Raw genomic sequence first — 23856 nt, 5'->3', positions numbered from 1 at the left:
TCTAGGGCTGACGGAGATTTGTTCCGACGTCGGAACGAATCCCCATAGTCCTAGTGTGTACCCACCTATACTCCTACAGTGCGATAAAATCAGGCTGATCGGCGCCGGAGCTGACGTCACACACCTGCCCTGAAAACGCTTGGGAACGCCTGTGTTTTTACTGACACTCCCAGGAAACGGCCAGTAACAACCCACAAACATCCACTTCCTGTCAATCAAAATACTTCCTTTCAATCAAAGCGTCCGCTTCTGTCAGCTATCAGTTCTAAATAACCACCAGTGTTCATAAATGTTATCACCATCGCTGTCCGTCTGCTTCTACAGCATCTCTCTACCCTTGCCATCTACTGAATTCTGGTGCCCTTCTGCCACCTAGTGGCTGCATCCCATATAGTCGCCTGTTTTCAAGATTTCCGTTACACTCCTGTGGAAAATTTACTAAAAGGCCAACCTTGGTTAATTTGCTGGGGGGTTTTTGGGGGTCATTCCGAGTTGTTCGCTTATTGCCGATTTTTGCAACGGAGCGATTAAGGCAAAAATGCGCATGCGCATGGTACGCAGTGCGCATGCGCTAAGTATTTTAGCACAAAACTTAGTAGATTTACTCATGTTCGAATGAAGAATTTTCATCGTTGAAGTGATCGGAGTGTGATTGACAGGAAGTGGGTGTTTCTGGGCGGAAACTGGACGTTTTCTGGGAGTGTGCGGAAAAACGCAGGCATGTCAGGGAAAAACGCGGGAGTGTCTGGAGAAACGGGGGAGTGGCTGGCCGAATGCTGGGCGTGTGTGTGACGTCAAACCAGGAACGAAACGGCCTGAGCTGATCGCAATCTGTGAGTAGGTCTGGAGCTACTCAAAAACTGCTAAGAATTTTCTATTCGCAATTCTGCGAATCTTTTGTTCGCTATTCTGCTAAGCTAAGATACACTCCCAGAGGGTAGCGGCCTAGCGTGTGCAATGCTGCTAAAATCTGCTAGCGAGCGAACCAACATGGAATCACCCCCTTTGTGTGAAAATTTACTAAGCATCAATTCACATGGCAGTTGCATGTCAAATGCAAATTTTTATACTCCAAGTCACTGTAAATAACCATCGGCACAAACATCGTCAAAATAATTGGTATAATAGGAAATCGCACGTTTACTAAGAATTGTCTTTACAAATGCGCACAAATTCGCACTGAAATCACCAAAAAAATTTGCTCCCCAATACACAAAATGAATACACTGGTTTCTTTGAGCATCTTGATATGTGAAAACCATTTTTTCTTCCTAAGTTCCTTGGAAAGCCCCAGAAAAATTGCTAAAAAAATCACAGCTCAATGCACTACTTCCAAAAAGCAACTTGTGAAAAACATTTTAATTATTGCTGAGCCAATCAGAATGTGTTTGGGGATTTTGCCGCTTTTCGGCGACTTGTGATGCAAATTAAGGTGCGACGTGGTGGGATTTGAGGTACAATTTATGGTGCAAATTAAGGCGTGATTTGTTTTGTGTTGGCATGTGACTTCTGAGACATTCTACTGCCAATTATAGGTCATACAACTTCTGAAGTGAATACCCATGCAAAATCCACAAATTTTACACAGTTCACACACGCCAAACTCGACAACATGCACCATAGAAACATACCTACCTACTTTTTCAGTCTCCTCTCTGGGAGAAGTCCGTAGAGGAGATGCTGCATGTCACTTAGGGGAATGGGGCCAAACAGTCTCGTCATTAGGCCCCGTCCCCAACACTTGAAAACACCCATGATTCGCGGGTCCACGACAAGGTTTGGAGCTTAAGGCCAACCCCCAACTCCTGAAAACACCCATGATTCGTGGGTCCACGACAAGGTTTGGAGCTTAAGGCCAACCCCCAACTCCTGAAAACACCCATGATTCGTGGGTTTGGGGTGAGGGGCAGAGCTAAATGGCTAATTCCAGTCATTTAGCCCTGCCCCCTTCACGCGGGCAGGGCCGTCTTTTCGTATGGGCTCAATGGGCTCTTGCCCAAAGGCCCCAAGAGAATAAGTGCCCTAGCCTGATAGCTGAGGGTCCCCTCTTTCCAGGGGTACCAGATTTTTGAAAATCAGCCCTGGGGAACCGGAGATATCCGACTTGAAAGCAGTGGTCCCCATCTAATCCTGTTAATTGCTCTTCCCAGTCAGATATTTTGGGTTCTATCTGACTTTGAGTATTTCTGAGGGTATAAGCCAAAAGCTGGGACTCTCCCCTTTTAGTGGACACTGGCAGCTTGTCTCCACTATGCCCAGAACCAGAGATATCAGCCTTCAAGCAGCTGGTTCCTGCTCCAGCTCCACACGCCTAATATGCAGTTTTATATTTTCGTTAGTGAATTGCTTTGGCTCCTGAACTCTGATCCCCAAGTCCACAGAACCTTCTGACAGGTGGGACTCTCTAGTATTTTATCCCATTAAAGCTAGGAAATATTTTTTCAGGAACTTGAGATATCTGCAGTCAAGCAAGCTGCCCTCCCACCGGAAAATGATAAATATTAAGCCCATCCACTAGCCACCCATCCCTTACGTATTAAACACCCCCTACCACCCTGGAAGTCATGTACCATGGCTTCTTCATTCAGCCTAATGACCCCTTCTACAGTTTAGCCCCATATGTTCAGTAAAGGAGTAATTAGCAGAAATCACTGCTTCAGGTCCTACATGCTGAGCAGAAGATAGAACACCCTCTACTGCCCGCGGGACATCAAAGCTGCTGCTGATAGCTCCTCCCAACCCTACCACTGGAGCATGGGTAGGGAGCCCAGTGCATTGCTGTGCCCAGGGGCCTACACTGCTGTTAATATGGCTCTGCACGCAGGCCCCGCAATTGCCCATGATTTTTACTCCATTCTGCCCGCTTCACTGGACGTAGGAGCTATCCAAAAATCTTGAGCCTCCCGCAACTTCCAGGAGGGTATTTAAGCATGCATTGAAAGGCCGACAGAAGTGAAAACTATTGTTAGTAAATGTGCAATTTTTGTTCCGGCGATTAGGGCCGATAAGGGATGATTATGGGCAGAGGCGTAACTATGGGGGTGCGAGTAGGGCGCGTGCCCTGGGCGCCATTACAGACCAGGAAGAGGGGGGCGCCACTAGTGCGGTGCATCCAAAGTTATTTTCATAATGTCCGCAGTTGCTGCAGTTCTGGCTGCGGACCTCCTGACTGAACCGGAGTGTGCGTTGCTGGATGGACAGGAGACGCTCTCCCTCCAAGTATCCTCTAGCTGCAAATGTGCAGCCGACTGGACATACTGGCTACTGGCAGTGGGGAGCTCCCGGGCTGCAGCGTCGATCTCGCCTGCCGGCCAAAGCCCCAAGGACTATGTTTGGCCATGCTGCGGGAGTATTTATTACTCCGTTGCGGTTCACGGTGCCGGCTCCCCCACTTAATGGACATTGGGCACCCTCCCTTCCTGGTCGCTTCAGCTCCGCAGCCACAAGGGCTTAATACCTGCTGCTGGAAGTGCGGAGCTCCCGGGCTGCAGCGTCGCGCTCCCCGTCCAGCCTCTGCCCCGGGGACAGTGTGTCCCTGCAACGCGGATGTTTTGTTATGTATGCTGGCCCCTCCAGTGTGTGCGGCGCTGGAAGGACAGGGTGCACTCTCCTTTCCTGTAAACTTTTAGCCGCAGCTCCGCAGCCGCCTGGGCTTAATTACCTTAGCTGCAGCTCTCCTCGCCCGGCCTCCACCCTGGGGACACTGTGGCCCTGCTGCTGGGGAATGAGACAAGCTTCTTGGAGGCCTGGATAAGGACAGCCAAGCTGGGGATGGTCGCTGCCTTCCTCTCCTACGTCTGGACACTGGAAAGGGGCCCCTGATGCACTGCCTGGAATCCAGCTGCCTCATCACCATCCCAGGTCTGTCTCGTGTTTGCATCATGTACTGTGTCATGTATGTATCTATCATGTCTGTTTATGTCATGTATCATGTGTATCATGAATATATGTGTGTGTAATGTCTGTAATAATAACCTGTTGGGGCTGCTATTGTATATAATACATACACACCGACAAACACTGACATACACACACTGACACCTGTACATACACACCGACATACACTGACATACACACCCTGACACCTGTACATACACACCGACATACACTGACTGAAGGGTTAACTCTTCTGTGCTTTGTAAATATTACTTTTTATATGATCAATTTCCTTATAATAGTTACAGTGTAAAAGTGAATATTTCTATTTCCCTAGTGAAGGGTTAAAACATGCTATATGAACTCTTATGTGTTTGCATGGATGCGTGCTGCCCTGTGCTAGGTGCCTTTGTCTCTCATACAGATACCAGGCCTGTGTGGGTCTGGCATCCAAGGTCAGTTCCATACCAGATGAAACTTGTTCTTTCTACCCAAATATACTGTGTTACAAAAACCTTGTTAAATGTTTGAGAAACTTGTAGAAAACCCATATATGGACATCCGCCTTTTCTGTTCTGCCTGGTAACTATTAACGAGCCAATGGGAGTGTAACGACATGTCAGTTACACCCATATGCATTGTCTTATATACTTTTGTTAACTTCATAATAAACAGTGTGAATTTTTACTGCTTGTGTTGTGCATGTACCTTGTGGTTAAAAGTTTACACTCCAGACGTCTAAGAGGCCATCACATCGAGGGTTAAAGAATATAAGGTCAAATCCTTTCAGCTGGGGGCTATGTCCGGAATTCAGTGATCGTCCCTGAATGGTAAGATAGAGAATTTATTGTCTGTCTTTGCCATACAGGATTGCGGTCATACACTGAAGCTGAATCCGTGTCAGTGTTCCGGGAACACGTGACAAGGTAATATTTAAGTCCGGGACTTAATATTACGAAGTTTTATGTAAAAGCATAAAACAGGTATCAGGGATACCATAGAATCTTTAATGTCTGGGACTTAAAGATACGTCTGAGAAAGGACCCGGGGTCCAAGCGCAATTCTCCAAAGACGTCAGTATCTGGGATACTTAAAAAAAATAGACCTGGGGTCTATACGTAACGTAGATCATACCTCGATTTGATCGTCTATATATATTCTTGTATGTTTGTAGTGAGATAAGTTCTTATATTTGGTCAAGACGGCTGGTAAGTTTTCGTCTGCCAGATATCTTTACTCAAACACTTTTCTTGCTTCCTGTTTAAAACGCTGTATTTTTCTGACATCTTGTACGAATGTAAGTATCGTACGCGTCAAAAGATTTCATGTTCTCACTATACAGATAATATTGTGATATTGTCAATGACTAATTAACTGGTTAAGCTGATGCATGTATAAGTAAGTAGAGTGTTGTATATTTTAGATAATTTTCTTTTAAAAGTTGTATTGTTGATTTATATTACTGTCTGACAATGGGCTCTAGTCAGAGTAAAAAACTGCATATCCCCCGCCCCTCCCTGGTGAGACATGCAAGATGTATGTTGCCCGTAACTCCACCACAGATTATTATTTAGTTAACCCATGGGTGGATAATTTAGCGGGATGGATAGAGAAAGCAGGACAGGACCCATTCCTACGGGAAGGCAGTAATTACCCTTTCTATATGGAGATTTAAGAAAAAATGTCAGTTCCCAATAGCACAGAAGCGAAGCTGCAGAGAACTGTAAATCTTTGAAAATCCCTCTCGCCTCCCCCCTTTGCATTCCAATGTATCCTGCGCTCAGAGACACAAATCTCTTGGCAGCAGTAACCCTTTCACACCAAATGGGATTGCCTCCAGCTCCACTGCTGGAGAGTGCGTCCACTAGCTCTATCCCTAGCACCAATAACCCAGAGTTTAGATAATAGTAAAACACTGTCCCAAGCCCACTATTACCCTCGATGGCTGTATATCTTATTTGCGCAAAGCTTGCAAAGGACGCAGCTATACACATATGAAGGAACTCTTTAAAACCCGTGCTCCTTTGCCTGTGCTTTTTTTGCCTGTCGCTGTAGCTTGTAAACAGAAACCTTCATAGTCTGTTACTGCGTTTTGGAAAAGGTTTAAGGACTGCTGGACAGATGACGCTGGCTTACCTTTGCTTAACTCAGAAAGCTTACTCATTTCCCCACCCACTCATGCCTATCAGAACTCCAGACGCTTTGACAGACAGAACCAACCCCGCAGTCAGGGAACATTCCAAAGACCCCGCGCACTGACGGGGCCCGGAGGAGGATATCCCAGCCTTTATTCAACTCTCCCGTCATAGTAAAAATATTCACCTCTGCTGCCACTTATTATAAATGGAAGTAAAATTCCCTTTTTAGTGGACAGCGGTGCAACAACCAGTGTTTTGTGTTCTGACCTATGCAGTATCCCCTCTCACCAGAAAAGATAGAAGGTCTCCGCCCCATGATACAGCAATTCTTACAACAGGGTATTCTCAGACATATTGTATCACCATACTGTACTCCTGTGAACCCTGTTGCCAAAGCTGATGGCAGTATAAGATTTGTACAGAATCTCAGAGCGATCAATCAGCTAATTGTCCCAATTGCACCAATTGTTCCAGATGTAAACTCACTCATTTCTGCAATCCCTGCAGATGCTGCGTTCTTCTCTGTATTTGATTTGAAGAATGCCTTTTTTCAGCATACCTGTAGATTCACAGACACAATTACTTTTGCCTTTTCTTTTGAGGGTAAACAACTTACCTGGTGCAGATTATTGACGCACCTGTTGTCTCCAGGCCACATTGAGGCCCTGGCAACCTCACCATGGTTCAGTCCTGCTACAGTATGCGGATGATCTGCTGCTCTGTAGTAAAACTGAGGAGGCCTGCCGAGTGGATGGTGTTTCATTACTAAACTGGCTTTGTGAATGTGGACACAAGGTGTCCAAAATAAAAATGCAATGGTGTAAAAAGCATGTTGATTACTTAGGTTTTGTGCTCACTCAGGGAGAGAGGAAAGTCAGTCCACAACGCATACAGTCTGTATTGGGCCTGGTCACCCCAACTACCCAGAAGGAACTATTGTCCTTCCTGGGTATGGTAAATTACTGCAGACAGTGGATATCTGATTGCTCCTATTACGATAACATTTTGAGACAAGCCACACTGAAGGACAAGCCTAAAACTGTACAATGGTCACAAGAAATGTTAACTGCATATGAAAGTTCAAAATGTATGTTGATAAAAAGTCCGGCACTTGGCCTCCCCAGTTATGTGCTACCTTTCCATCTATATGCAAGGGACAATTGTAAAACCATGGCGGGGGTGCTCACACAGTTTCATGGAGGGAAGTTGCGCCCCGTGCATTTTTTTTCCAAAGTCATGCCAGTGTCTGTGCAAGGTATGCCTGCCTGCCTCAGGGCTTTGGCAGCCTGTGCAATGGTTGCAGAAATGGCCACTACCCTCACTTTAGGCCACATCACAGTACTCCACACCACACATGATGTCCTGGCAATACTTAAAGGCTTGCACACACAGCACATGTCAGCACAACGCCTTAGTGGATATGAAGTACTCCTTTTGAGTAACCCTACCCTTACCATCAAGTACACTGCTAGTTCTTCTGGCCCTGCACCCATTCTCAATGCCCTTTTAGGCTTGAAAGGTCCCGAGGATGAACCACCCGACCTACATGACTGTGCTGCTTCCATTGAAGCTGAAACTTCTCCCAGACTTGACATGTCTCCCGTTCCCATACCAGGCGCAGACATAGTTTTTGTTGACGGCTCCTGTAGTGGGCCCAATGACAATACATACCAGGCTGGCTATGCCATTGTCACCCTCCCTGATACTGTGTTGGAAACCCTACCAATACCTTATCAGTCCGCGCAAGCTGCAGAACTCATTGCACTCACTAGAGCATGTCCCTCCCTTGACAGCGTCCATCTGCTCACTCAACTTCAAGCTGCTGCGACTAATACTGATCTCTCCGACTGGACTTACCCAATTCTGCAGAAAAATCCTAAATCAGGATTAATCTGCAAAGAGGGGAAACCCTGTATACCCCAGTCCAGTGCCCCTTTGCTCGTTGCCCAGTGCCGTGGTGTTGGTCACCGTGGTGAAGCCACAACACTCCTCCTACTAACCAATGATTTTTATGTTACTAATGCCAAATCACTTGTGGACCAGTATGTTAGCAGATGCATCACTTGCCTCAGGAACAACCCTAATAAAGCTAAACATCAGCATCTTGAATACCCCACAGAAAACTCTAGGATACTCACCCTTTGAAATACTAATGGGTAGACCCTTTTCCTACACCCTGGGCTAAGAAACCACTAGTAATACAGGAAGGAGATCTAGAACTCATCAGAGAAGAGTATGTCAGGTCCCTGATAACAAAACTGAATGAAATTGAACATGAGGTTGTTTGTAAAAACCCTTTTGAATCCACAGGAACCTACACACCCCTTTAAAGTCGGAGACAGAGTCGTGGTGAAGGTGCTCCCCAGGAACAAGAGCCCAGGAGACTTCACCTATGGTCCAGAGACAGAGGTCGTAGCAGTTACCCGAACAGCAGTCCTGACAGAGGAAAGTCCTACCTGGATCCATGCATCCCGAGTAAAAAAGGTTCCTAGACCAGACCTAGAGAGGGAAGCAAGTGATTCCAGTGAGGTACGAACCGGGGCAGACAGCCCTGACCTCCCACCTAGCGAAGAAAGAAGAACAGAAGAAGATGAGGAACCTGTCCCCTATCTCTATCCTGGGGACTATCTCGATAGCCCTACTGGCCCTTATTCACCTCACAATATGTGAAGTCGACATCACACAAACAAATGGGATCCCCACCTTGTGGTATAATTCCTCTAACACACACGTAGCCACATATATCCTTGACTATTTTATGTTCCCCAAAATTGCTGATGACAAATATTATATACAACACAGGAGGAAATCAGGAATGTCTGAGACAGTATATATTTGTGTTACTGACGAATGGTACTATGACATTAGATATTATGGATCTAATTGTAATTCCTGGGAAGCTGTGGGGTGGAATACAGGAGCAGATTGGAAATATGGCCCATCATTTGCAAAAAATAGATATAGCAAATATCCCCAAAACAAACCTTTAAAGCCCCATATTGCCACTTCTAAAGATATGGTGGCTATTACTAACCCTACCTTTGAAGACACCCTAGCTATTGAAACTGGTTTCCCTGACATTAATTTTTGGTTGGAATGGATGAAGTATAGTGCTAACAAACACAATAAAAGCAACTGTTATGTCTGTGGCAAATCTAGGCCCCACCTAGGTACAGTGCCCCTTAATATACCCCTAGAACAGGAAAATTGTTTTTTCAGCCTTTCCAATGACACCAAAACAAATGACAGTCAGTGCGAAATGTGGAAAAGGGAATATCCCATATTGTCAAAAAATCCCAACCCAGGAAGCACCATAACCATATATCCTGGAAACTATACCTGTTATACATCTAACACCACCACAGGGAGAAATTTAAAAGGAGCCTCACTCAAGAATCATGTCATATAATAATCATGATTCTAAGAGGGGATTGAAGGGTTAACTCTTCTGTGCTTTGTAAATATTACTTTTTATATGATCAATTTCCTTATAATAGTTACAGTGTAAAAGTGAATATTTCTATTTCCCTAGTGAAGGGTTAAAACATGCTATATGAACTCTTATGTGTTTGCATGGATGCGTGCTGCCCTGTGCTAGGTGCCTTTGTCTCTCATACAGATACCAGGCCTGTGTGGGTCTGGCATCCAAGGTCAGTTCCATACCAGATGAAACTTGTTCTTTCTACCCAAATATACTGTGTTACAAAAACCTTGTTAAATGTTTGAGAAACTTGTAGAAAACCCATATATGGACATCCGCCTTTTCTGTTCTGCCTGGTAACTATTAACGAGCCAATGGGAGTGTAACGACATGTCAGTTACACCCATATGCATTGTCTTATATACTTTTGTTAACTTCATAATAAACAGTGTGAATTTTTACTGCTTGTGTTGTGCATGTACCTTGTGGTTAAAAGTTTACACTTCAGACGTCTAAGAGGCCATCACATCGAGGGTTAAAGAATATAAGGTCAAATCCTTTCACTGACATACACACCCTGACACCTGTACATACACACCGACATACACTGACATACACACCCTGACACGTGTACATACACACCGACATACACTGACATACACACCCTGACACCTGTACATACACACCGACATACACTGACATACACACCCTGACACCTGTACATACACACCGACATACAATGACATACACACCCTGACACCTGTACATACACACCGACATACACTGACATACACACCCTGACACCTGTACATACACACCGACATACACTGACATACACACCCTGACACAGGTTCCTATGCTTATTTCACTATTCTGTCTATATTATCTTCTATCTGTTTGTCTGTCTTTCTATTTCCCACTGCTTTCACCCTCTCCATGGCGTCACCCTTTCCTTGTGATTCACTGCTGTCACCCTCACCCTGTCAGTGAGGTGACACACGAGGGAGATGACAGTGTGCTGAGAGACAATGTGGGGGGAGCAGAGGCATAACTAAGGGGGGTCAGGCAGGGCACGTGCCGTGGGCGCCGTAGCAGGCCCAGCAGAGGGGGGTGCTGCCGGCCAGGGCATCATGCCCCCCCGCCCCCACTATTGCCGCCCGTTACCACAGCGCTGCTGCCGCCTATTACCATCGCGCTGCTGCCACCGGTACCATTGCGCCGCATCGCGCCTGCGCACTATGCAGCTCCCCGCCTCCGTCCTATGTGTGCTGCGACTGGGAGCCGGGAGCGTGACCGCAGTGCCAGCGTCACGCTCTCGGAGCTGTAAAGGCAAGCGGGCTCGGCTCCTCTTCACTTCACGGGGATAGGCAGAGAGAAAGGGAGATTGACGGGGATAGGGGGAGTTGCGCAGCGGTTGATCCAGGAGTCCAGGACAGTATAAGTCTGAAGAGTCTGTCCTGGATCAGCCGCTGCGCAACTCTGCTGTGCCTATCCCCGTCAATCTGCCTTTCTCTCTGCCTATCCCCGTCAATCTCCCAAGTCTCCTCCTCCCGCGTCTCCTCCTCCCGCTTATCTTATATCCCCCCCATGGCCGCCTAATGTTTTGCTGGGCTGCAGGGTCTAGAAGCCTTTGAGAGCACTGAAAATACCGGATCGCCCAGCTTGTGACACCACGGAGCTGCCTCCTGACCTGAAGGTACTGTCTGTATGTGTAACTGCTCTCCAGAGCACCTCTCCTCATTGTGCTGCTGCTGAAATCTCTCCCCCCATTGCCTCTCTCCCTTGCGTTCTCTCCCCCCATATGCCACTTTTGCCTCATGCCCCTCTCTTCCAAGCCCCCCTCCTAATGCCCCATCTCTCTTCATGCCTCCTTTCTCTCTCCATGCCCCGTTGCTATCTCCCCCCCCCCCCCCCCGTTGCTATCTCCCCCCATGTCCCCCCTCTAGAATACTGTGTCCTAGAATGTGAATTTTGGTTCATACCGTGTCCTAGAATGTGAATTTCGGTTCATACCGTGTCCTAGAATGTGAATTTCGGTTCATACCGTGTCCTAGAATGTGAATTTCGGTTCATACCGTGTCCTAGAATGTGAATTTCGGTTCATACTGTACCATGTGCTAGAATGTGAATTTCGGCTCATTCAGTGTGCTACAATGTGAATTTTGGCCCATTCAGTGTGCTACAATGTGAGATTCTGCTCATTCAGTGTGCTACAATGTGAATTTTGGCTCATTCAGTATGCTACAATGTGAATTTCGGTTCACTCAGTGTGCTACAATGTGAATTTCGGCTCATTCAGTGTGCTACAATGTGAATTTCAGCTCATTCAGTGTGCTACAATGTGAATTTTGGCTCACTCAGGGGTATATTTACTAAGCTCCCGATTTTGACCGAGGATGCCGTTTTTTCTTCAAAGTGTCATGTCGGGAATTTACTAAGCAAAAATCTCGGCAGTGATGAGGGCATTCGTAATATTTTGGAAGTCCTAGGAAAAAAATCACGAATCAATACACCATCGGTCAAATACGCCTGCAATTTGGTAGAAATCGGTAATTTACTAAAAAGTGCAAATCACAAACACTGCCGACAATAGCTAAACACTGCCGTGCAGAAATACAAATTGTGAAAAAGTGCCAAAAAAAACAGACCTGCTTTTTTATCCCGTGTTTGGATAGGCATGCACGGATCCATGAGATCCGTGCATGTTTATCAGTGGGAAGGGGATGGGAAAGTGTTATTTTTTTGAAAAAAAATGCGTGGGGTCCCCCCTCCTAAGCAAAACCAGCCTGGGGCTCTTTGAGCCGGTCCTGGTAGCAAAACTATGGGGGGAAAAATTATAGAGGTTCCCCCATATTTAAACAACCAGCACCGGGCTCTGCGCCTGGTCCTGGTTCCAAAAATACGGCGGACAAAAAGCGTAGGGGTCCCCCGTATTTCTGAAACCAGCACCGGGCTCCACTAGCCAGATACATAATGCCACAGCCGGGGGACACTTTTATATAGGTCCCGGCGGCCCTGGCATTACATAACCAACTAGTCACCCCTGGCCGGGGTACCCTGGAGGAGTGGGGACCCCTTCAATCAAGGGGTCCCCCCCTCCAGCCACCCAAGGACCAGGGGTGAAGCCCGAGGCTGTCCCCCCCATCCAAAGGCTGCGGATGGGAGGCTGATAGCCGTTGTGTAAAAAAATGAATATTGTTTTTAGTAGCAGTACTACAAGTCCCAGCAAGCCTCCCCCGCAAGCTGGTACTTGGAGAACCACAAGTACCAGCATGCGTAGGAAAACCGGGCCCGCTGGTACCTGTAGTACTACTACTAAAAAAATACCCCAATAAAAACATAAGACACACACCTTGAAAGTATAACTTTAATACATACATCCACACCTCCATATACACATACTTACCTTATGTTCACACGAGGGTTGGTCCTCTTCTCCATGTAGAATCCATGGGGTACCTGTGGAAAAAATTATACTCACAAAATCCAGTGTAGAAGCCTCTTCTTCTTGTAATCCATTTGTAATCCAGGTACTTGTCAAAATAAAAAAACGGACACCCGACCTCGCACTGAAAGGGGCTCCATGTTTTCATATGGGACCCCTTTCCCCGAATGCCAGGAACCCCCTCTGACTTATGTCTAAGAGGGTTCCATCAGCCAATCAGGGAGCTCCTCCTGATTGGCTGTGTGCTCCTGTACTGTATGACAGGCAGCACACGGCAATGTTACAATGTAGCGCCTATGCGCTCCATTGTAACCAATGGTGGGAACTTTGTGGTCAGCGGTGAGGTTACTTTCGGTCACCCGCTGGCCACAAAGTTCCCACCATTGGTTACAATGGAGCGCATAGGCGCTACATTGTAACACTGCCGTGTGCCGCCTGTCAGACAGTACAGGAGCACACAGCCGATCAGGAGGGTGCCACAACGTGGCGTTCCCTGATTGGCTGATGGAACCCTCTTAGACATAAGTCAGAGGGGGTTCTTGGCATTCGGGGAAAGGGGTCCCATATGAAAACATGGGGCCCCTTTCAGTGCGAGGTCGGGTGTCCGTTTTTTTATTTTGACAAGTACCTGGATTACAAATGGATTACAAGAAGAGCCTTCTACACTGGATTTTGTGAGTATAATTTTTTCCACAGGTACCCCATGGATTCTACATGGAGAAGAGGACCGACCCTCGTGTGAACATAAGGTAAGTATGTGTATATGGAGGTGTGGATGTATGTATTAAAGTTATACTTTCAAGGTGTGTGTCTTATGTTTTTATTGGGGTATTTTTTTAGTAGTAGTACTACAGGTACCAGCGGGCCCGGTTTTCCTCCGCATGCTGGTACTTGTGGTTCTCCAAGTACCAGCTTGCGGGGAGGCTTGCTGGGACTTGTAGTACTGCTACTAAAAACAATATTCATTTTTTTACACAACGGCTATCAGCCTCCCATCCGCAGCCTTTGGATGGGGGGGACAGCCTCTGGCTTCACCCCTGGTCCTTGGGTGGCTGGAGGGGGGGAACCCCTTGATTGAAGGGGTCCCCACTCCTCCAGGGTACCCCGGCCAGGGGTGACTAGTTGGTTATGTAATGCCAGGGCCGCCGGGACCTATATAAAAGTGTCCCCCGGCTGTGGCATTATGTATCTGGCTAGTGGAGCCCGGTGCTGGTTTCAGAAATACGGGGGACCCCTACGCTTTTTGTCCCCCGTATTTTTGGAACCAGGACCAGGCGCAGAGCCCGGTGCTGGTTGTTTAAATATGGGGGAACCTCTATCATTTCCCCCCCCATATTTTTGCAACCAGGATCGGCTCAAAGAGCCCGAGGCTGGTTTGACTTAGATGGGGGGACCCCACGCAATTTTTTTAAAGATTTTAACACTGTTTTTTTTTTTTTTAAAAAGGTGCACAATGAAGCCCAGCACGGATCTCTCAGATCCGGCCGAGATTCATTGTATTAAAGTCGGCAGTGTTTTACAAGTCACTCACGTAAAACACTGCCTAAAAAAACTAATGACATCGACATCGGTAAAACCGAAAATGCAGAATACGGGAGCTTAGTAAATTAGTCGTACTAAATTCAAAAAGTTGCATATTTACACTTTCGATGTAATTCGTGATTGAACTTTGACCTCAAACGGGAAAATACGATTTTTAGTAAATATACCCCTCAGTGTGCTACAATGTGAATTTTGGCTCACTCAGTGTGCTACAATGTGAATTTCGGCTCATTCAGTGTGCTACAATGTGAATTTCGGCTCACTCACTAAGCTCCCGATTTTGACCGAGATGCCGTTTTTTCTTCAAAGTGTCATGTCGGGAATTTACTAAGCAAAAATCTCGGCAGTGATGAGGGCATTCGTAATATTTTGGAAGTCCTAGGAAAAAATCACAAATCAATACACCATCGGTCAAATACGCCTGCAATTTGGTAGAAATCGGTAATTTACTAAAAAGTGCAAATCACAAACACTGCCGACAATAGCCAAACACTGCCGTGCAGAAATACAAATCGTGAAAAAGTGCTAAAAAAAAATCCAGACCTGCTTTTTTATCCCGTGTTTGGATAGGCATGCACGGATCCATGAGATCCGTGCATGTTTATCAGTGGGAAGGGGATGGGAAAGTGTTATTTTTTTGAAAAAAAAATGCGTGGGGTCCCCCCTCCTAAGCAATACCAGCCTCGGGCTCTTTGAGCCGGTCCTGGTAGCAAAACTATGGGGAAAAAAATGATAGAGGTTCCCCCATATTTAAACAACCAGCACTGGGCTCTGCGCCTGGTCCTGGTTCCAAAAATACGGGGGACAAAAAGCGTAGGGGTCCCCCGTATTTCTGAAACCAGCACCGGGCTCCACTAGCCAGATACATAATGCCACAGCCGGGGGACACTTTTATATAGCTCCCGGCGGCCCTGGCATTACATAACCAACTAGTCAACCCTGGCCGGGGTACCCTGGAGGAGTGGGGACCCCTTCAATCAAGGGGTCCCCCCCCCTCCAGCCACCCAAGGACCAGGGGTGAAGCCAGAGGCTGTCCCCCCCATCCAAAGGCTGCGGATGGGAGGCTGATAGCCAATGGTGGGAACTTTGTGGTCAGCGGTGAGGTTACTTTCGGTCACCCGCTGGCCACAAAGTTCCCACCATTGGTTACAATGGAGCGCATAGGCGCTACATTGTAACACTGCCGTGTGCCGCCTGTCAGACAGTACAGGAGCACACAGCCGATCAGGAGGGTGCCACAACGTGGCGTTCCCTGATTGGCTGATGGAACCCTCTTAGACATAAGTCAGAGGGGGTTCCTGGCATTCGGGGAAAGGGGTCCCATATGAAAACATGGGGCCCCTTTCAGTGCGAGGTCGGGTGTCCGTTTTTTTATTTTGACAAGTACCTGGATTACAAATGGATTACAAGAAGAGCCATCTACACTGGATTTTGTGAGTATAATTTTTTCCACAGGTACCCCATGGATTCTACATGGAGAAGAGGACCGACCCTCGTGTGAACATAAGGTAAGTATGTGTATATGGAGGTGTGTATGTATGTATTAAAGTTATACTTTCAAGGTGTGTGTCTTATGTTTTTATTGGGGTCTTTTTTTAGTAGTAGTACTACAGGTACCAGCGGGACCGGTTTTCCTCCGCATGCTGGTACTTGTGGTTCTCCAAGTACCAGCTTGCGGGGGAGGCTTGCTGGGACTTGTAGTACTGCTACTAAAAATAATATTCATTTTTTTACACAACGGCTATCAGCCTCCCATACGGTTTTTAGTAAATATACCCCTCAGTGTGCTACAATATGAATTTCGGCTCACTCAGTGTGCTTCAATGTGAATTTCGGCTCATTCAGTGTGCTACAATGTGAATTTCGGCTCACTCAGTGTGCTATAATGTGAATTTCGGCTCATTCAGTGTGCTACAATGTGAATTTCGGCTCATTCAGTGTGCTACAATGTGAATTTCAGCTCACTCAGTGTACTACAATGTGAATTTCGGCTCATTCAGTGTACTACAAGGTGAATTTCGTCTCATTCAGTGTGCTACAATGTGAATTTCGGCTCACTCAGTGTGCTATAATGTGAATTTCGGCTCATTCAGTGTGCTACAATGTGAATTTCGGCTCATTCAGTGTGCTACAATGTGAATTTCAGCTCACTCAGTGTACTACAATGTGAATTTCGGCTCATTCAGTGTACTACAATGTGAATTTCGGCTCATTCAGTGTGCTACAATGTGAATTTCAGCTCACTCAGTGTACTACAATGTGAATTTCGGCTCATTCAGTGTGCTACAATGTAACTTTCGGCTCGTACCGTGTGCTAAAATTTTAAAGGGGCACCAGTACTAGAGAGTATAAGGGGTATTACTACACTGAAGGACACGCCCCCTTTTCCGGAGCGCACATGATTTCACCCTTCACTTTTTCATACCCCTCTTAAAAAAATTACACCTATTTGGGCAGGAGATGATGATGGTAAGGTACATGTGGAATTGAAAAGAATGTTCCCAGCTGGCGTGTCACAGCTGGCGTATCATGTTGACACATCCCATTTTCAGTGTCCACGCCCCCCTTCTGGCCATTTCTATCAGTGTGCGCTGGTGGCGTGCGCACATACTTTCCTTTGTAGGGTTTTTTTTTCCGGGGGGGGGGGGGGGGGGGGGGGGGGCGCCATTATTGATCCTGCCCATGGCTCCAAAATCCCTAGGTACGCCTCTGATTATGGGTGATTTGCAATCTCTAAAAATTATTCTTAGTAAGTTTCTTCCCTATTCACCTTCACCTCCCTGTACTGTTCCAGCTGAACTTCACCGTGACCCTTACCTTGTTGTCTATGGCTGCCATATAATTTTGTCATTGCTGTCTCACATCCATTACTGCTCAGCAGACTATGGACCCACTTCTATACCCCCTCTGTACTCTGCTCGATGGTGGTCTGCACCTTTCAGTGACCTATTCACCATATAATTATCAGCTCTTTTTTACCGCATACCATAAATATCCGACTATGGGGGACATTTACTAAGCAGTGATAAAAGTGGAGAAGTGAGCCAGTGGAGAAGTTGCCCATGGCAGCCAATCAGCATTGACGTAACATTTATAATTTACATACTATAAAAGTATACAGAGCAGCTGATTGGTTGCCATGGGCAGCTTCTCCACTGGCTCACTTCTCCACTTTTATCGCTGCTTAGTAAATGCCTCCCTCAATATCAGAACCAGAACTATCCTACATCATGGGCAAGGACAAAGAAACTTCTCACAAGGAAGACGATGTTATGATACGGGTATTGCCTGCTGACACTGCTGTCCCTATTTTCATACACTGTTTAGTGCTATACATATGTCTTATGTTACATTTTGTATCCTCACGTCTCAGTTTAAGTCATTATGGGCCTAATTCAGACCTGATCGCTCACTAGGTTTTTTTTGCACTGCTGCGAGCAGATAGTTGCCGCCTATAGGGGAGTGTATTTTAGCTGTGCAAGTGTGCGATCGCATGTGTAGCTGAGCGATACAAAAAAGTTTTGTGCAGTTTCTGAGTTGCCCAGAACTTACTCAGCCGCTGCGATCACTTCAGCCTGTTCGTGGCCAGAATTGACGTCAGACACCCACCCTGCAAACGTTTGGACACGCCTGCGTTTTTCCTACCACTCCCAGAAAACGGTCAGTTGCCACCCACAAACGCCCTCTTCCTGTCAATCTCCTTGCGATCCGCTGTGCAAATGGATTCTTCGTAAAAACCATCGCATAGCAATGATCCGCTTTGTACCCGTGTGACGCGCCTGCGCATTGCGGTGCATACACATGTGCAGTTCTGGCCTGATCGCAGCGCAGCAAAAAAAACCTAGCGTGCCATCAGGTCTGAATGACCCCCTATATTAATAACCTTCTTCAGTTGTTGTTCATTCTGACCCGCTGTAGCCTTTTTCCTATTGATCTTGCTCTCTGCATCATCAGTCTTCATACTACCTTGATGCCCCAGAAGTGGTATTTAATTTACTTTACATATTCTTGTTCACCATAGTATGTTTTTTATTTTTACCCCATTTTTTTTTTTGTTTACCTATTACCCTTCCCCTGGTTCTCTCCCCTCCTCTTCTCCCCACTTCCTTGGGAATTTTGTCTCTGTACCCATTTATTTCCCGCCATGTTCTTGAGCCATTTTCGTGGCATCTACAGCTCTTCTCCCTGCTCCCTCAAATTGGCAGCCACTGATACCCTGCAGATAAATTCCCGGGGCTTCAATATCCCTGATCTAAAGTCCTCTGATCATTATGGGCAGATAAGGAAGACATACTGCTGCTCTCATCAAGGACACCAACTTTAAACATGGCCCCCAATCTCCTCTTTATGTGGTCACCACTTTCCCACTGTCTTTTTCAACAATAACGTTGCTGTTTATACGTTGGAGGTTGGTAGAACCTGCTCAATGACAGCTTTACATTCCTCAATGTTACGCTCCTAACCAGGGTCAGTCAGCATTATATGAAACAATACTGGACAAGGCAAAACCAGTCAAAAAGTTATTACTGTGTTCTGTTGGAGATACTGGAACTGACTTGGTGCTATTGCACAATAGAAATAGGCTGCTGGAGATACTGGAACTGGGTGCAATTGCACAATAGAAATAGGCTGCTGGAGATACTGGAACTGGGTGCTATTGCACAATAGTAGCAGGCTGCTGGAGATAGAGGACCTGGGTGCTATTACACAATAGAAGCATGCTGCTGAAGATACTGGAACTGGGTGCTATTGCACAATAGTAGCAGGCTGCTGGAGATACTGGAACTGGGTGCTATTACACAATAGAAGCATGCTGCTGGAGATACGGGAACTGGGTGCTATTGCACAATAGAAATAGGCTGCTGGAGATACTGGAACTGGGTGCAATTGCACAATAGAAATAGGCTGCTGGAGATACTGGAACTGGGTGCTATTGCACAATAGAAATAGGCTGCTGGAGATACTGGAACTGGGTGCTATTGCACAATAGAAATAGGCTGCTGGAGATACTGGAACTGGGTGCTATTGCATAATAGACGCAGGCTGCTGAAGATACTGGAACTGGGTGCTATTGCACAATAGAAATAGGCTGCTGGAGATACTGGAACTGGGTGCTATTGCACAGTAGAAGCAGGCTGCTGGAGATACTGGAACTGGGTGCTCCTGTACAATAGAAACAGGCTGCTGGAGATACTGGAACTGGGTGCTATTGCACAATAGAAATAGGCTGCTGGAGATACTGGAACTGGGTTCTATTGCACAGTAGAAGCAGGCTGCTGGAGATACTGGAACTGGGTGCTCCTATACAATAGAAATAGGCTGCTGGAGATGCTGGAACTGGGTGCAATTGCACAATAGAAATAGGCTGCTGGAGATACTGGAACTGGGTGCTATTGCACAATAGAAATAGGCTGCTGGAGATACTGGAACTGGGTGCTATTGCACAATAGTAGCAGGCTGCTGGAGATAGTGGACCTGGGTGTTATTGCACAATAGTAGCAGGCTGCTGGAGATAGTGGACCTGGGTGTTATTGCACAATAATAGCAGGCTGCTGGAGATAGTGGACATGGGTGCTATTACACAATAGAAGCATGCTGCTGGAGATACGGGAACTGGGTGCTATTGTACAATAGAAGCAGGCTGCTGGACATACTGGAACTGGGTGCTATTGCATAATAGAAGCAGGCTGCTGAAGATACTGGAACTGGGTGCTATTGCACAATAGAAATAGGCTGCTGGAGATACTGGAACTGGGTGCTATTGCACAGTAGAAGCAGGCTGCTGGAGATACTGGAACTGGGTGCTCCTGTACAATAGAAACAGGCTGCTGGAGATACTGGAACTGGGTGCTATTGCACAATAGAAATAGGCTGCTGGAGATACTGGAACTGGGTTCTATTGCACAGTAGAAGCAGGCTGCTGGAGATACTGGAACTGGGTGCTCCTATACAATAGAAATAGGCTGCTGGAGATGCTGGAACTGGGTGCTATTGCACATTAGAAACAGGCTGCTGGAGATACTGGAACTGGGTGCTTTTGCACAAAAGAAGCAGGCTGCTGGAGATACTGGAACTAGGTGCTTTTGCATAATAGAAGCAGGCTGCTGGAGATACTGGAACTGGGTGCTCCTGTACAATAGAAATAGGCTGCTGGAGATACTGGAACTGGGTGCTATTGCACAATAGAAGCAGATTGCTGGAAATACTGGAACTGGGTGCTATTGCACAATAGAAGCAGGTTTCTGGATATACTGGAACTGGGTACTATTGCATAATAGCAGCAGGCTGCTGGACATACTGGAACTGTGTGCTATTGCACAATAGAAGCAGGCTGCTGGAGATACTGGAACTGGGTGCTGTTGCACAATAGAAGCAGGCTCCTGGAGATACTGAAACTGGGTGCTATTGCACAATAGAGGCAGGCTGCTGGAGATACTGGAACTGAATGCTGTTGCACAATAGAAGCAGGCTGCTGGAGATACTGGAACTGGGTGCTATTGCACAATAGTAGCAGGTGGCTAAATATACTGGAACTGGGTGCTATTGTACAGTAGAAGCATGCTGCTGGCGATACTGGAACTGGGTGCTATTGCACAATAGAAGCAGGCTCCTGGAGATACTGGAACTGGGTGCTATTGCCCAATAGAAGCAGGTTTGTGGAGATACTGGAATTGGGTGCTACTGCACAATAGAAGCAGGCTGCAGGAGATACTGGAACTGGGTGCTATTGTACAATAGAGGCAGGCTGCTGGAGATACTAGAACTAGGCAACGTACAGCTCAGACTCAAGAAGCATTGGAAGCAGGACTAATTTTGCCAGTAGAACACCAAGCAGGAGAACCCTTCACGAGCACATCAATAATTCCATGGTTATAAAGGAAGAGGATCCTGAAACCTTCCAACTCTAAAACTTTTACCTTTGCACCTTTAAATATTTGTTCTGATTTGGTTCAAGTATTTATTAGCTTATGATGCAGTATGTATTATTGTTATTTTCTGTGTAAAGGATAATGCACTATGCAGTATTTTTCATAGAGCCCACCAAGTACCTTTGCAATCTGGTGGACCATTATGCAATAGATAGCACCTATCCTTGTTTATCAATTCCTATTTCCCTATAGATTTTAAGCTTGCGAGCAGGGCCTCCCTACCTCTATGTCTGTCTGTTATTACTGTTTGTTCCCATTTGTAAAGATCAACAGTATATGCTAGCACTATATAAGTAACATAATAATACTAATAATAATAATAATAATAATAATAATAACAACAACATTTGGAATATCACCAAGTGTGGATACAATTTGATGACTATTGTTATATCTACCATATTATATTTCACATCAAAATGTTATTTTATTCTAACCACTGTTGACCCATGCAGAGCGCAAGGGGCAGAAGCTTTTTACCTGTGAAATTACCAGCTAGTGCATGTTGGTAATGGTCTGGCAGTGCGATGCTGGGATAAGGCCATATTCCCGAAAGATGTTGCCAAGATACCATAGAAGGCAAGAAGCACGTGCTTGGGACAGCAGTAAAGAAGGGTTCCCAAAGGTAGATTGCACCTTGACGCTCAGGGAATACGCACCTGCCCTGGCTGTCATCTATCATGTCTAGCATTCCCATACTCTGATCAGTGCTTTCCTTTGGAACATACTTCAATCAACATCATCAGAAGTGGACACTAGTAACTTAAAGGTAATCGCTCTACAGTGCTTTCTACTATGTTGACTGAGTTACTGTCATTGCGACAAGTATATGCTTATCAGTCCAGACAGTGATGCTCTCTTTAAGCTGAGCACCTACCTCCGGGATCAGATGAGTGTTGCAGACTCCATAATTTCTAAAGTTTTCAGATCCAGGAGGAATAATTTGTATGGGAAATGTAAATATGCCAGTCATGAGAAGAGCGCAGTCATGCTTGCGCAACTCAGGAGTGTAATAGACTCTTATTCCAGAATTGTCTATAATTCCTGCAAAACAAATATCACCAGCATAGTCATCAATAGCTTACAGTCTTGATGGAGAGATCAGTGATAAGACAATTGACTAGTGTGACACAGAGTGGCCATTAGGCTAGAGCTGGTAGAGAATGAGGTGGTGGGAGTAATACCACCAGGTGGTGGTAGGTTAGGCCTTAGTCAAGAGATGAGTTTTGAGAGCGCACTTGAAGGATTGAAGGTTGGGAGAGAGTCTTGTGAGGTGGGGTAGAGAGTTCCAAAGTTCGGGAATAGTTTCTGAAGAGTTTTGGAAGCTGAAGTGAGAGGTGGTTACCAGACAGGACTAGTCAAGTAGGTCAAAGGGAGATCAAAGGGCTTTGAAAGGGGGCTGTTCATCTTGTGACAAGACCACATATGTATGAAAAGTGGGAGTTGGAGTGGGCTTTAAAGGTCAGGGTGAGAAACTTGAATTGATTTCTAGAGGAAATGGGGAACCAGTGTAGGAATTTACATGGTGGTGCAGAGGATGTGGAGCAACAAGAGAGTCTAACCACAGCAGAAAGGATGGATTGAAGAGGGGAAGGGTTGGTGAGGGTAAGACCAGATAATAGGAGGTTGCAGTAGTCAAGGCAAGAGTTAATTAGAGAATCAATAAGGGGTTTTTGTTATGTCCTTCGTGAGAAGGAGGAGGCAACATGGCAGAGCATGGGACTGAAGGCACAACTGAAGAGGAGGACAGAGTCAAGGATGACAATAGTGATTTGGGCTTGGGGAACTGCGTGTAGTATGATCAACAGTAATAGGAGAATACAATAGGGATAGTAAATAGGATGGGGTAAGATGATGAACTCTATGTAGTGTTAGAACATACAAATGTATTTGCAGGGTGGCAGGCGGAGACACGGAATAACAGGAGATAGATAAGGTAAGGAAAAGTAGCATTATGCATTGTCTTCATAGAGGTGGTAGTAAAAGCCAATACAGCGCATTAGTTCCACTAGAGATGAGGTATAACATGAGAAAAGCCTTGAGAAGCCCCAACAGAATGAGAGAGTGGTTGGGTCAGATATGTAGGAGACGAAGATGAACAAGGAGGCCACAACAGTATATAGATAACATAAAACATGATTGGTGTGAGTGTTTGTGTAAGCAACTGTGATATTCTTATAATGCACATAGGATTATGTATATAATCCTGTAAATATCTGTATAAACCTTTATATTTTTTTTATTTCATTGTTGAATTCTGATTATGCAGTGCTCATTAGGAAAAGTTGTGTAATGGAATGAATAGTGCACCCACCACTTTTAGACAACCATGAAATAAATGCCTGTGAAACATGGTGGTAAATGATGGTGAACAGATATACAAATTGAAAGTTCATTCATTTCCATGTGGCTCTCCCATTTATACATCACAAGAGTAAAGTAGCAACGGTCCTAGATCTACCTTAGTAAAATCCACAGCAGCAATATTTTTAGGGGGGTATTCAA

The sequence above is a fragment of the Pseudophryne corroboree genome, chromosome 3 (assembly GCF_028390025.1).
Source record: "Pseudophryne corroboree isolate aPseCor3 chromosome 3, aPseCor3.hap2, whole genome shotgun sequence".
NCBI classification, from domain to species: Eukaryota; Metazoa; Chordata; class Amphibia; order Anura; family Myobatrachidae; genus Pseudophryne; species Pseudophryne corroboree.
Note: the sequence above shows the minus strand (reverse complement) of the source record.